Source organism: Pinus tabuliformis, chromosome 4_2, assembly GCF_031772625.1.
Source record: "Pinus tabuliformis cultivar Carrire ecotype Pingquan chromosome 4_2, CPIR1, whole genome shotgun sequence".
In the NCBI taxonomy this organism is placed as follows: Eukaryota; Viridiplantae; Streptophyta; class Pinopsida; order Pinales; family Pinaceae; genus Pinus; species Pinus tabuliformis.
In genome coordinates this window covers 497,901,376-497,915,824 of record NC_142304.1, presented here as the reverse complement: position 1 = coordinate 497,915,824, position 14,449 = coordinate 497,901,376, and the positions used below count along the sequence as shown (strand labels likewise).

Genomic DNA, 14,449 nt, shown 5'->3' with positions numbered 1-14,449 from the left:
ATTCCATGCAACTTATAAATATTTATGTAATACATTGCACCTCCTGCATCCCTCACCTACAATTTGTTGCTAGTTAGAACAAAGTGAGAAAAGGCAAGGAGATGAGAAGAAAGAAGGTAGTGACACTTTGGAAGCCCCAGTGAATGAAAGAGACAAGAGGAGGTGACACTAGGACGACAAGAGGAGAAGACATTAGGGCATAATCAATGAAGGAAAGAAACAAAAAGTAGTGACTTAGCTGCGAGATTTTTGCACCAATTTTTTAAGAATGTTGCCATCAAAAAGTTCCTCTACAAATTTCTTGAACTTAATGGTTCTTCAAAATCTCTCATGAAATAAACAAGGGCTACATAGTAACTAGTACCTGCCGCTTAACTTAAACATAGTTTAATGAAACAAAAAAATAACAAAGACAAAGATTTCATCACAAAAATAAAGTATAGCTTACGGACCACCAGTGGTTCCAGGTGGCATGGTTTTCCTTTAATAATGGTGATGAGTCAGTTGCATTCGCAGTTAGCAGCTAGAGATGGTTGTCCTCACTACTACTCTGACAACTGAGTTATATGTTTTTCTACCTGTGAAAAAATTAAAATACATATATCTATATGTGTGTGTGTGTGTTATATATATATATATATATATATATATATATATATATATATATATATATATATATATATATATATAGATATAAATTTATTAAAATATGTTTTTAATATAATAATAAGTCACCTTAAATTGAAAATATTGTGAAAAAATTATAATTAATGAAAACATAAATAATAGAAAAAGAAAAAGAAAAAGAAAAAATCAAATAATTAAATAAAATGGAAATAAACTACAAACAAAAATTAGTAACTAATAGAAATGGAAGTTACTAACAACCCATAATAAACTATGGATAAACGCCATAAATTTTTGGTCAAAGACAAACTAATACCCAATCAAAAGCAAACTAAATGCTTTATACCATGCAACAGGTACAATAAATGGAAGATAGGTTTTCTAATATCCTTTTGGTAGATAATATGTTGGAAATTTATTCTAGAATAGGAGTGACATAAAAATTCCAGGTTTTAAAAAATACTTAAAACTGCCCAATTTTTTTATACCATCATTCTATATCTTCCATATCTTCTCCTTGGCCTGGAAATTTATATCCCAAACTTAATTGTATCTCCACACAAAATTCCTAAATCACACTAGCCGATCCTTTAATTCCCAATCCTTACATGCCTGGGCTTTAAGGCCACAATGTAACTTTCCCTGGTAAGCCTCATTGTCTACAAGGCAAGAAAAGTTACAGAAAATGTTGTTAATAGTGTTTAGAAATCACCCCCATGGAAAGAAAAAATTTAATTCCACTAATGTCACCATGTTTTAACGTTTTAAAGCTATGAAGTTATTATAGATTCCCATGTATGTTTGATTATGCACATCACTCTTAACACTTCGCTCAGAGATCAGATATCCTCATAGTGTTTTCTACTTTTTTCACTTCAGCTTTTTATACCTTCAGAGTAACAAGAAAGAGTATTACAACAACATTTGTGAATTCATACATACTATACAGGAAGACTTCTATGTATCCTTGTCTTTTACAAGGCCTTGTATGGAGCCAACAGTAGTTATGAGTGTTACAAGAAGAGATATGAAGCTGAATATTTGGAAAATGTTCCACTTCAGTGTCCATCTTGGGAGTTTATTCTGTGCAATGTGCATTTCAACAGGAAAGTAGACTACAAATGGCCAGAAGTTCAGAGCACCCAAAATTCCCAGCACATCATTGAATAATGGAAATAAGATGGCAATGCCAGTAGTTGACATCACAAATGTAGTTCTCCAGCACAGCCTTAGTAGATTGACTCTGCATGACCCCCATAAGGGAATACCTATGGGAATTCCCTCCTTGATGAATTTATTGTCAGGCCAAGTCTGACAAAACCATCCTTTAATGCAAGTGAATATTGGCTGACAAAACACCTACAAGGGTGTCATGAAACGATTTGCAATGAAGTTTCTATTGGTAGTAGAGCTATTAGAGTTGACATTCAGCAGAACTGAAAAAAGCTGTGAGAAAAAACTTACTTGGTATGCCGCAACTAGGTGAACCACAATGCATGCATTAGCGAAGTCAATAAGCTAGTAGGGATTTTAGAATCCAAATCCTGTCAATAGGTTTCCAGGTACCTTTTCACCAAAAGTTGCATAACCTAGAAAAGCACATAGCATATAGAAAATAGTTGTTATTCTCAGTGAGAACAGATTTTCTTTCTTCATAGTTACGTTCTCTGGGGGTGCTGACTTGAGAGTATCCCGCATAGTTGTAATTTATAGGAAACCTCATAGTTATGCATGTAGCTCTTGGCTATTCAAAGGATTCAAATATAGAAACGAACAAAAATATTGAGGTATACCTGAATTTCAAGGATAAGGGAAGTAAATGGAAATGAAAATGCAATATCACCAAGACCTTGGAACATCCTCCAAACTTTTTGGGCTGTAGGAAGAGAGTTGCTCGCGCTGATTCCACCCAGATTTCCTTTAATCTTTCCATTTTCTGCCATTTCCCAAAGCTTTAAACCCATAAGATTCAACATGCCATACACTACCTAAATGATATTTGCATTTTCAATGTAGTAAGTAAATAAAATCATGACCATGGTAATTTAGAGATTGAAATTCCTTATCCTGGCCATATATGTTGTAAGAGACCAATTGGGGCAATGGTTGAAGCCCTATCTCATTTGAGGAGTTACCTCCTGGCCTGACATGGTCTCAAAGCTATTTCCATTCTTTGGCTTCCCTCTCTACCTTGTAACTCCCACTATGTCATATCTGCCATTATTCTATCTATCCTCTATCTAGATTACTTCTCTGCGTCGAATTAATTGGATGTTGTATTATTATGAGTGCACTCTCACATTCCTATCACTACAGTCTGCCTCCTCCCATTGCGCATACCATTCCAACGCTAGTTATACTTGGCTTGGCCCTCTGCCTTCCCTTTTTACACTCATGCTCGCCTGCTCGCAGAGACCTCCGAAATCACCTCCTCTCAAACGCACCCTTCTCACAGTCTTGTTACTCAACAATTTCGTCATTAAAGGTTGTCTTCCCTCTAGTCGCACGTTTCTTGTGAAGTGAACCCTGTGAGATACCCATGGTTTTAGAATCGACCAAAAACTCTGCATATCAGAGGCTATGTGTTGAATGATCTCGAATTTTCCTAGCAGATTGTTGTCTATTGTCTGTGCCCCCCCCCCTCCCCCTCATACACTCTAGGCTGGTTATCTGCATAGGTGGAGAATATATGCTCTTTCTTCATCGTGATTGCGGTGTTTCTCGAGAGGCGTTATGATGGTTTTGATTCCGAGGCTGAGCGGCGTGACATCAAGCAGCAGCAAGTCCTGAACCTTCTAGTTGCCTTCTCCGATGAGGATATCAGCTTGCACTGTAGCGCTGTAAGCCACTGCTTTGTCGGGATTGATGCTCTTGAATAGCTCCTTCCCATTGAACAAGTCTTGCAATCACGCTGTTTGGCATTTTGTAAGAGGTGTAGTCATATAATACACAAATGTTCAGCCTTTTTTTGTCCCAATATACGTTGCTCCTTGCTCTAATACGTAGCCAACTCTCGCCTCCTCCTCTTACACTTTACTATGTTGTGATGTTGAATAATATGGATATCCAAACCATGGAAGATACCTCTGCTATAAATATACCTCTACTATAAATATCAGATTGCATTTTTTTCACCAGAACTGCATTCTTGCCACCATAACTGCAATTTCTTTTCCAATAGAAGTATATTTTTTACAGTACATAGATTTTTAAAATGCATTCATTAATATCTATTGTGGGAGTGGTCCTCAATGGGAAGGAAAATTATCCTGAGTGGTCTCAGAAAATCAAACACACTCTCATTTTTAATGAGCTGTGGAAAGGAGTGTGTGTTGGAGAAGGAGACAAAGAACAAGAACAACCTATCTCACACAAGGAATTCACCATTTGGGAAAATAAGAACAACAAGGCTTATGCCTTGACTGCAGCATCAGTAAATGAAGAGGTGAGTTGCCACATTTTGCCATTTTCAAATTATTTCGAAGCCTTACAAAAACTGAAGGAACTCTATGACCCACACTCTACACTTGAAGTTCTTCAACTCATGATTACATTGTTCAGCCTTGAATCACAAAATGATGATCCTCTTGCTCTTGGATTAGAATTAAAATATATTATGCATGATATCAAAGTCACTAATGCTGAACTGGACATTCCTCTGATATATTTTGTCAATGCACTTTATCCCACTTACTCAAATTATCTTGATTCATTGCAAGCAAATGGAAACCTCAAAGATGTTACCTTTGACTCCCTTGTGAAAAATTCTGCTGAAAGAGAGAAATCTTTTGGGAAGAAGACAACTTAGTCTTCTAAATAGGTTGTGTGTCTTGCACATAGAGAGAAGAATCTTGCTCAAGATTCTTCCATAGGAAGAGGTGGTCAAAGAGGAAGAGGAAGAAGAAATTTCAGAGGCAGGGGGGGCAGACACTGTCAAGGAGAAAAGTCAGATTTACATTGCATACGTTGCAAAAGAGATGGATCGCATGATGCATCCACATGAAAGTTTCCTTGGGACATAATTGAGTAGGAAAGAAACCAACCCAAAGGTAAAACTAATGACAAAGAGAAAGGTAAATCACCTGAATCCGCTCACTATGTTGTGGCACACTGTGATATTGGAGTAAATGAAGACTTATTTAATTCTTTACTTGCTTCTTGGAAAAATGATTGGTTGCTTGATTCAGGAGAAACTTTTCACATGACTTTTAGAAGACATTTTTTTGAAGAATTTACTGACAATGTTGATGGAGCAGTATACTTTTCAGACAAATCAAAACTCGAGCCATCGGGGCTTGGCACAATCAGGCTTAGATTGCCTGGTCTTCCAGACTTTCTTCTGCATCATGTTTTATATATCCCACAGTTGAGGAGAAACTTGTTGTCCTTGGTCCACATCTTCTAGCAAGGACACTCCATTCACATGTTTGATGGCAAGGTTGAGGTGAGAAAAGCATCAAACCACTCACTTTTCATGATGGGGATAGAAGAAGAAAGGCTTCTCAAGCTGCAGGGTACCTCTGCTCGTGCACACAATTTCTCATACAATTCTCATTATGATGAAGGTACATTTCCATCAAGTTTATTATGGCATGCTAGATTTGGACATTTGAATTATGACAGCCTTCGATTGTTGAAGAAAAATGGTGTTACTGGTTTGCCTACAATTCCTAGGAAACTTAAGTAATGTGATGCTTGCATTCTAGGAAAGCATAGCAAACAATCTTTTCATGATTCACATTCCAGAGCACATAGAAAACTTGAACTCATTCATTCAAATTTATGTGGTCCAATGCCTATTCCTTCTACAAATGGAAATAATTATATGATGACATTTATTGATGACTGCACCAGAATGTGTTGGGTTTATTTATTGAATAACAAATCTGATGCTTTTCAAACATTCAAGAACTTTCATACATGGATTGAAAATGATGCACAATCTCATATTGGCTCTATTCGCACTGATAATGGAAAAGAATACACTTCAAATGAATTTGAAAACTATCTTCACCAACATGGGATCAAACATCAAACAATTGTGCCTTATAATCCCCAACAGAACGGAGTAGTTGAAAGAATGAATATGACAATCTTAAATATGGTGTGCTCCATGATGTTTTTCAAAAATGTAAAATTGATGTTTTGGGCTGATGCAGTTCTATGTGATGTATATGTTAATAATAGATGTCCATCTAATGCTATTAGAAACAAGACTCCTTACGAAACGTGGTATGGACACATTCCTTCAGTAAAGCATCTCATGGTCTTTGGTTCCACATGTTATGCCTTAATACCAAAGGTACATAGAAACAAAATTGGTGCAAGAAGTCATAAGTGTATCTTCCTGGGGTATTCAAACACCTCCAAAGCATACTATCTCTATGATGAAGTCAATAAAAAGTTTGTTGTATCTAGAGATGTAATCTTTCTTGAATCATCCAAAGTTGATAATGTTGTTGAGAGGAAACTTGATTGCTTGGATAGATTCATAAATGCAAAATCATTTCAAGAATTTTATAATCAGATTCCACATCTTGAAGGGGGGATTCCTATACTGGATCAACCTATGGAATATTCTTTTGAAGCACTCTCTCCCCCGCATGAAACTCCAACAACGGATGATACTTTGAGTGATGTGATTAACAGAATTGGGAGACTCAATCTTGATTCAGTCCCAACTCAATCAACTAAGCAGTCTGGACCATCTCAGAAAGGTCCCCCAAAGTGGCTAACAAAGATACTTGAAATTTTTCATCCTGATGAGGTTGGAAAGACAGGAACTAGAAATTCAACCCAACAAAATGGAGGTGATGTAGATGACTATAATTCACCTGTTGATATGGATGTTTCTTATGATTGTGAATTGAATTTGTCTACATATTTTAAACCAACTTAATTCAAAGAAGTTGCTTCTCATGATGAATGGAAAGAAACGATGCAAAAGGAGTATGATGCCTTGATAAACAATGGAACTTGGAAGCTGGTTGATCCTCCATTGGGAACCAATCCAATTGGCTGCAAGTGGGTCTACAAGAACAAGTATAAAGCTGATGGCTCACTTGACAAGCACAAAGCCAAGCTTGTGGAAAAAGGTTTTGCATAGAAGGAAGGGGTTGATTACAAGGAGACCTTTTCCCCCACAGCAAAATGGGCTACCATTCGGACACTCTTTTCCCTAGCAGCTCGGAACGGTTGGAAAGTCCATCAAATGGATGTAAAAACCACTTTCTTGAATGGAGATCTAAAAGAGAATGTTTTTATGTCCCAGCCTGAAGGATTTGTTGTGAAAGGACATGAACATAAAGTATGAAAACTTGTGAAATCCTTGTATGGCCTCAAACAAGCACCGCAAGCCTGGTATGAAAAACTAATTGAGCATCTTCTAAAACTCAATTTCAAACATTATGATCTTGATGATACAACTTTGTTTGTCAAGAAAGTTGGAAAAATAGTTGCATATATTATGGTATATGTAGATGATCTTTTGATGATAGGGAACAATGAGAGCTACATTGCATCCATAAAGAAGGAATTGAGGAAAGGTTTTGAAATGACTGATTTGGGCTATGTTCATTACTATCTTAGTATTGAAGTAACTCAACATCTGAAGTCCATATTCCTTTCTCAAAAGAAGTACATTGGAGATCTGTTGAACAGGTTTGGCATGGCTGAATTAAATCCTCTAACTACTCCAATGGAACAAAACTTAAAACTCACATCCATTGAAGGAAAAGAATTTGAGGATGCAACAAAGTATAGATAACTTGTAGGAAGCCTCAAATACCTGACTACTACCAGACCAAACATTTTGTTTGTTGTTGGAATCCTCTCCAAGTTTATGTAAAAGCCTTGTGAGGGACATTGGTTTGCTGCAAAAAGAGTTCTAAAGTACTTGAAGGGAACTCAAGACTTTGGACTCAAGTATACACAGGTGGGTGACTTCAGCTTAATTGGATACTCTGATTCAGACGTCAACGGAGACAAAGAAAACGGGGTATCTACTTCGATTTATGCTATGAGTCTTGGATTAGGAGCTATCTCCTGGAGATCACACAAACAATTAGTTCCAGCAGATTCCACAACAGAGAAAAAATATGTGGCAGCAACTGAGGCAACAAAAGAAATTGTGTGGCTCGAGAAAATTCTGGAAGATTTGTAGGTAAAACAATTACATTCAACTCCACTCATAATTGACAATACCTCAACAATAAAGCTGGTCAAGAAACCAAAGTTCCATGATCGAAAGAAGCACATCAATACAAAATATCATCTGATTCGACATCATGTTGAGGCCAAAACAATCCATCTTCGCCATTGTTCCACTAATGAGAAGATTGCAGACATCTTCACCAAAGTGCTTGGAATAAAAAAGCTTGAAAGATTCAAAACGATGCTTGGACTCACCAACATCCCTTTAGATTAAGGGGGGGAATGTTGACGCCTAATCATAGGGATTGGGTGAACAATTGTATAGCGCAAATAAATAATAGAGAAAATGGAGAGTCATTGGGAGATGAAACTCAACAATCACTCCCTCATGTGTATAATAATGAACAGCCTAATGAATAACAATAATCTCATTTGAGGAGTTACCTCCTGGCCTGACAATCACCATAAAATTCTTAGTTCAAGAAACTTAATGAAACAAAGTCGAAAGCCATTCATAAATAACCTTTGAAACAAAGAATGTAAAGCTTTCGGATAGTGCCAGAGCTTGCCGAAAAATTAAGGTCTCTGAATGCTTCACACTTACAGAGAAAATGTTGGGACCTTAGGGTTCTTTCCTTGGTTTGGGACAGAAGAACTAACAAGAGGAGAAAAAATGTAAGAGCGATATAAATGAATGATGAAAAATGACATATGGAAACCCTTATCATAGGATGACCATTGATTGACATTACAACAAAAGGTGACCATCAATCCAAGGGTCTGATTTTGAAACCAACATGTGGAGAGAAACCCTAGACTTATCTCTCTCGTAGTTTCCAATGTATATCCAAACAATAAACCACGTTCACAAGGAATAATGTTACCCTAAGGTATAAAGGTGGGGGTAATGTAACATTTATGGTATGTAACCTCTTATGCAAATATACATTAAACCTAAGTATTGAATAAATGATGAATGAGCTTCATTGTTAATGAAACTTCATGGTTATATAATGTTTAAATCACATAGGTGTTAAGCCAAAGTATCAACAAAGATAAGCAGGACCTATTGTTAATGAAGGACGTGACTATAACACATAAACAGTCTTATCAGTATGTTAGTTATAGGACATGACATATAGACTACCTTTTTCACTTAATTATAGGATAAGAATAAAAAGTAAAAGATAGTAAAATTACAAATATTGAACAATAAAAAAAGTTTTATGTATGAAATATAGAAGAACAAAATTACCATCTCTACTAGCAACATGTATATAAATAACATTGTTTTTATTGTAAAATGTTAGTATATATATATATATATATATATATATATATATATATATATATATATATATATATATATATATAAATTTAGTGAGATTAGAGGATGCATTACATGAATATATTAGAATGATCTCTTAAAGAGGTAAAGGAAATGAACTGATTGAATTTTGGTCATATGAATGCTACAAAGGAGTGATAGTAACCTTTGTAATGATTTTTTAATATTTGTTGTACCTGAAATGAAGTGATCTAATTGAGCAGGGGTACATGATGAGTTATACCCAACACCCCAAAGTTTTGGTTAAGTTGTAAAAAAGAGTATTCCTCATGTGTTTTGTAAGCCTTGTTGAGTTATGCTAACATGCATAAGTGTGGTAACATGCATAATCATCCCTTACATGTACAAAGTGGATGTGGTATCAAGTTGTGGAATTAAACACTAGGTAGGTACAAGGGTGGTAGGTGTACTTGTATGCTATCTTGATGTGGAATCATAGAAGTTGAGTCTCAACTATTGGGAAATGTGAGATGGAATAATATTTGAATGTGAGAAGGTTGGGACCAAGTTAAAGAGAGTTTAACATGTTGATGCACCACATAGGTGAAAGGGATTCTAAAGAATTAGCAAGTTTAGTGGATGGCACCCATGTATATCGATAGATGGATTTCTTTGTTTGTCGACATCAAATATAAATTTTATATAGGTACAAGATGAAGCAAAATAAAGTTTATTGATGAAGCTCATAGTGAAGAAATACCAAGCGAAGACATAGGTATGATCGTCAATGTAGCATAAAAGAACAGTTGGCGGCAATGCTTATGAAAGTGTAATGGAAATCTCTAGGTAGTAATAGATATGGGATAAAGGTGGACAAACTAGGTAAAATTGTTTGGAATAAGAATAGACTCAACCATATTGTAATGTGAGTCACACATTGTATTTTTAAGTAATTCTATATTTCATGTTTTGATTTGATGTATTGGTCCTAGAAAATGTTTGAATGTGTACCTAATATCTCCATGGGATGGAGTTTTTTTAATGTACCCATATCTATAACACGTAAAGGGAATATCACTATAATACCTAGTGTTACTGATCCAAGTGGATATTGGTGGCCACCCACCTATTCCACTTGGACCCCCACCATTGTTTCTTTTAGTTTTTTAGTTTCCTTAATTGTAACACAGTTTACTATTCTTGGGAGTTTTTTGGGTCCTGAACTACCGAAGCCATTTTGAGGCCCTAAACAACATTTTTTTGGCAATATTCCTTTGGGTGATTTCTTCAAAATTGCATTTTGAGTTTTATTCCTTGGAGAGATATTTCCAACGAGGTATCATGCACATCGAATAGAGATAATATGATCAAGTTATGACCCCGGGAAGTTGGTTGCCCAACTAACCCCAACGTGGCCCATAAACTCTTGGTGTTACATCTCCTCGGGTTAGGGTTTTGGTTATTTATGGTTTTCTCCTATTGTTCAATAATAAAAAGGCCCTGGAGCCTCATTGTAACTCAGTTTAGAGGTATGTAGCCACCACATTTATTCTCGGATATAAGCTACCATCGCCCGATCTAGTCTCATTTCCATTTTGTTTGTAAGCATATTTCATTATTTGATATTAATGAAAGGAAGTGTTATTTCTGTTGCATCTCTATATTTATGGTTATATCTGTAATTTTTTGCATTCCTGTTTAAATTCATATCAATTACCACTCAAACCAGTAGGGGACCTAAAAGAGGTTCCTAAGAGGGAAACTGCTAAGTTAAGGGAAACGGTGGAGGCTTAGCCCATTATCACCACAATTAAGGCTCCCTTCTCTTTATGGACTTTCACTGATGGGAGAAGTCCCGGTACTGTAGGGATCACTTGTAAAGTATATGTCAATGGATAGGTGGAAACTAACCCTAGAATCCCTTTCCCAAGGATGGAGTGAAGAATCGAATTTTCTTGCTCTTTAAGCAAGGGACTTGGTCCTCCAAGGGTAAGGGGTGAGGATTGGAGGGTTGAGGGAGAAGGAGTAGGCTTATATACGAGGTTCTCTCAATCCCTATAATCCTTGGGGAAACTTGGATTCCCAAATGGTCCTTGACAAATAATATTTATTGAGAAGTGGGACCACACAGGGCCAAGTGGACCCAGTCTAGGTTCAGGCATGGAATGTAGAAACCAATGATGTTCATATCCTAGAGATGGTGAAAGGAAAGGACCAAACAAGAATATTTACTTCAAAAGGTTGAATTGATCCTATTTAGGTCTAGTCTTGGGGATTCCCAAGAAAAAATTGATCCTAAAGCTAGGGCTTGGGATTCTCAAAGATTCCACCTTTAGAATTGCCTCAAATCTAGAGAAGAGGGAGGGGACCCACCAGCGCAGTAGCCTGGAGGAGATCGAAATTTTTCCTTGGTTCAATTCCTGGGAAATTGATGCCCTAGGTGACCTAATGGGAATAGACCTAGGGAAAAGGGGATCAGTTCATAATTCACTTGGGGATATGGAGTCAAGGATGATGATGAGTAAGAACTTGGTTTCTTAATCAAGGAGGCCTGGAAAGTTAGCTTCACCCAATGTTGAGAGAAAGAAAAGAAAAGTGACCTTCAAGCATTTATACTTCAAAGAAAATGATGCAAGCTTATAGAGAGATATAATCTCTAGGACATTTCATTCATATAATACTTGCCCATACATTAAATTAGCTAAAACATGCTTAATTCCACATTTCAATTATGCAACAACTACTCCTAATTTTAACAGTATGTAACAACAAGAATAACAACATCAAAATTTACTTACAATGTTATAGAATATATCCAACCAACGTTTCATTTTCAATAAAAAGCTCCAAGACAAGAAAAATAGCCCAATCCATACATCAAAATTCATCCATCTCCAAAAAATATCCTCCAAGGAAAAAAATGTGAAGTTCCCTATGATTAAAAAGATCCCAAGTCAAGTCATGATCCAAATGAATGTATCTAACATCAATATATAGCCTCCTAAGGAGTTCGAATTAGCCTATGGGCCTACATTAGCCCCTAATGATAAAATAATGTGCAAATAAAACCTCTATTGGTGACAAGCCCACGAAACTAGCTCACAAGTGTAAAAATAAGCCTCAAAAGGGGCCAAATAATAATATGTACATGTCGTGGGGCCATCCAAAGGCCTAATAATGTCCTAAAGTGCCATACTAAGGAATAAATTCCTTGGAATATGATGGACAAGGGGGTGCCCCCTAGTTCTCCAAGTAGTGGACCTGTGGCGCTCCTAATGGGTTTGAGGGCACATAAATGACCCCATGGGTCTCCATATGAATCGAAGATGCCTATAGATCCTCGGCAAGGGTCTAAGTGGTGGAATGAATGCTGCCATGACATCGTACAAGTCCTAGGACACTTGTTAAGAGTGTGGGGTTCCTGTGGGGGCATGTTGGGCATAATGTACCAAGCATATCACCATCATCCCAAAAGTGGATTGCTAGTAGTCTCTGAGCATCGATGAAGATTTGTGGAGTGTTTTTTGTTGTTGTGGAGGCCAATGGCTCTCTATGCATAGCCTATATGTGCCAAAGTAGACCTCTACGGGTTAGGATTTCATATAGGGAGACCAAACCCAAATGGAAACCACCTGTAATCCTACATAAGATCCAATGTGTCCCCTAGGCTTCCAATACAACCAGCCATTAAAATAATAGGGTAAAATAACTTACAAATCATGGATAACAACGTGGGTACTTCAAATACTGGTCTTTGGAATGTGTTAGTGTCTCCAGGCTCCAAAGGGGGTTAGCCAAGTACCTTATTGGGCGGTTTCAACCCTTAAAGTGGATAGTATGTCTAAGGTACATCCCTCTAATGGGGGTGGAAAGTGACAAACAAGTGGAATGGAATAGGGAATTAGAGGGGCAATCCTGGGCCACATAGTGGGGCATAGGGGTAGATATATAAGGGGAATCCCACACCTGGGTATGTAATATGTAGGAGGGAGAAATCATGGTAAATGAGGTGCTCCGACCTTGATTTCTTCACCCTTATTTATATGCCTTTTTCCTTTTATGAATTTCTTTAATTAACTATTTGGGGCTTAAAGGACAAGAGCATGATATGTAATATATAACAATGATTAGCCCCTTTTAGGTAGGGCAGTTCATTTCCCTCCAGGGGTTGGGGAAATAATGGGTTCCTGAATGATAAAGGAGGATCATCTAGGGCATATGGAACCAAGGTTATGGCCATGGATTGGGGTAGAGCTCATGCATTGGCTTTTTCCCACATGCTAATTATTTTGTCCCGACCATATTTTGCATTTTGTGGTACAATTTCTTGTTAAATGTGGCCAATTATGCTTTTTATTTTTCTTTTAACTGCTTCAACCTTCGAGGCATCATTCTAGGCCTGACCCAAGGTGGGGACAAGGGGATAGGGAGGCTAGCCCTATGTGGACCCATAATGGGAATGTGGACCCAGGTGGGAGAAATGATGAATGGGGTACAATGAGTGGAAAGGGAGTAAAATGTGTGGGTAAAGGAGCGGGACACACCCAAAGTCAGGGTTTCCCAAGTAGTACCACCCTAGATCCAAATGGTCAATAAAGGAGATCCCACAGGACTAAGATCCAAGTTTGAAAACCAAAAGCAATGAAGGGGACAATAACACAAACTAAGCCCACTCTTTCCACCAAATTCCCCCATTAATCCATACCCAGAAGTATCCATGATAAGTAAACTCAATACTCGATTACCAAATGACAAGACATACCTTTAGATTTGGGAGGCCTACCTTAAAACATATGATCAATACAGGTGTGTGAGGGACCACATGGCTGGCTCAGGTGGCAGAGAAATTGCATAACGAGCTAGTAGGAGGCATCAAGGGTCTACTGGCTGTCGACTGAGGCTCATCATGGAGAGAAATTTCTCCTGGGGATATCACCCACAAAGTGGTGGGTAACATCTAGCTCTAACTAGGACGTGTTCTCTCGAATAAGTGGGTGAGGCTTCTCGAATGGGTTGTCATGAGAACTCTAGAAATCTCTTGGTCACCATAGACTTGCTATCTGCACATGTAAAATATCAAAGCCACGAGGCAACATTTTTTTCACGGTGTCTGATGATCACCCATGCTTAATGTTAGCTCATAAACCAATATAATATGCAATCTAATCTATCATGAGAAACATCATATGCGGTTATTTCTAATGCAAAATTCATCATGCAATGCATCCTACCCTAACATGCATATGACAAAGCTATTATTAATTGTAATCATAAAGCCAGTGCAACCAACATATCATTAAGTCAATATAAATATGTCATCCTATATGATTTCTCATGCAGTGAATCGCAAGGCGAATGCAAATCCAAACACATGGAGGACAT

At 37.3% G+C, this 14,449-nt stretch overlaps 1 pseudogene; it reads right to left on the bottom strand.

Moving 5' to 3' along the window:
* Positions 1 to 1,584: 1,584 nt before the first annotated feature.
* LOC149170166 (amino acid permease 3-like) lies at positions 1,585 to 2,283 on the bottom strand (annotated as a pseudogene).
* Between the last annotated feature and the right edge of the window lie 12,166 nt (positions 2,284 to 14,449).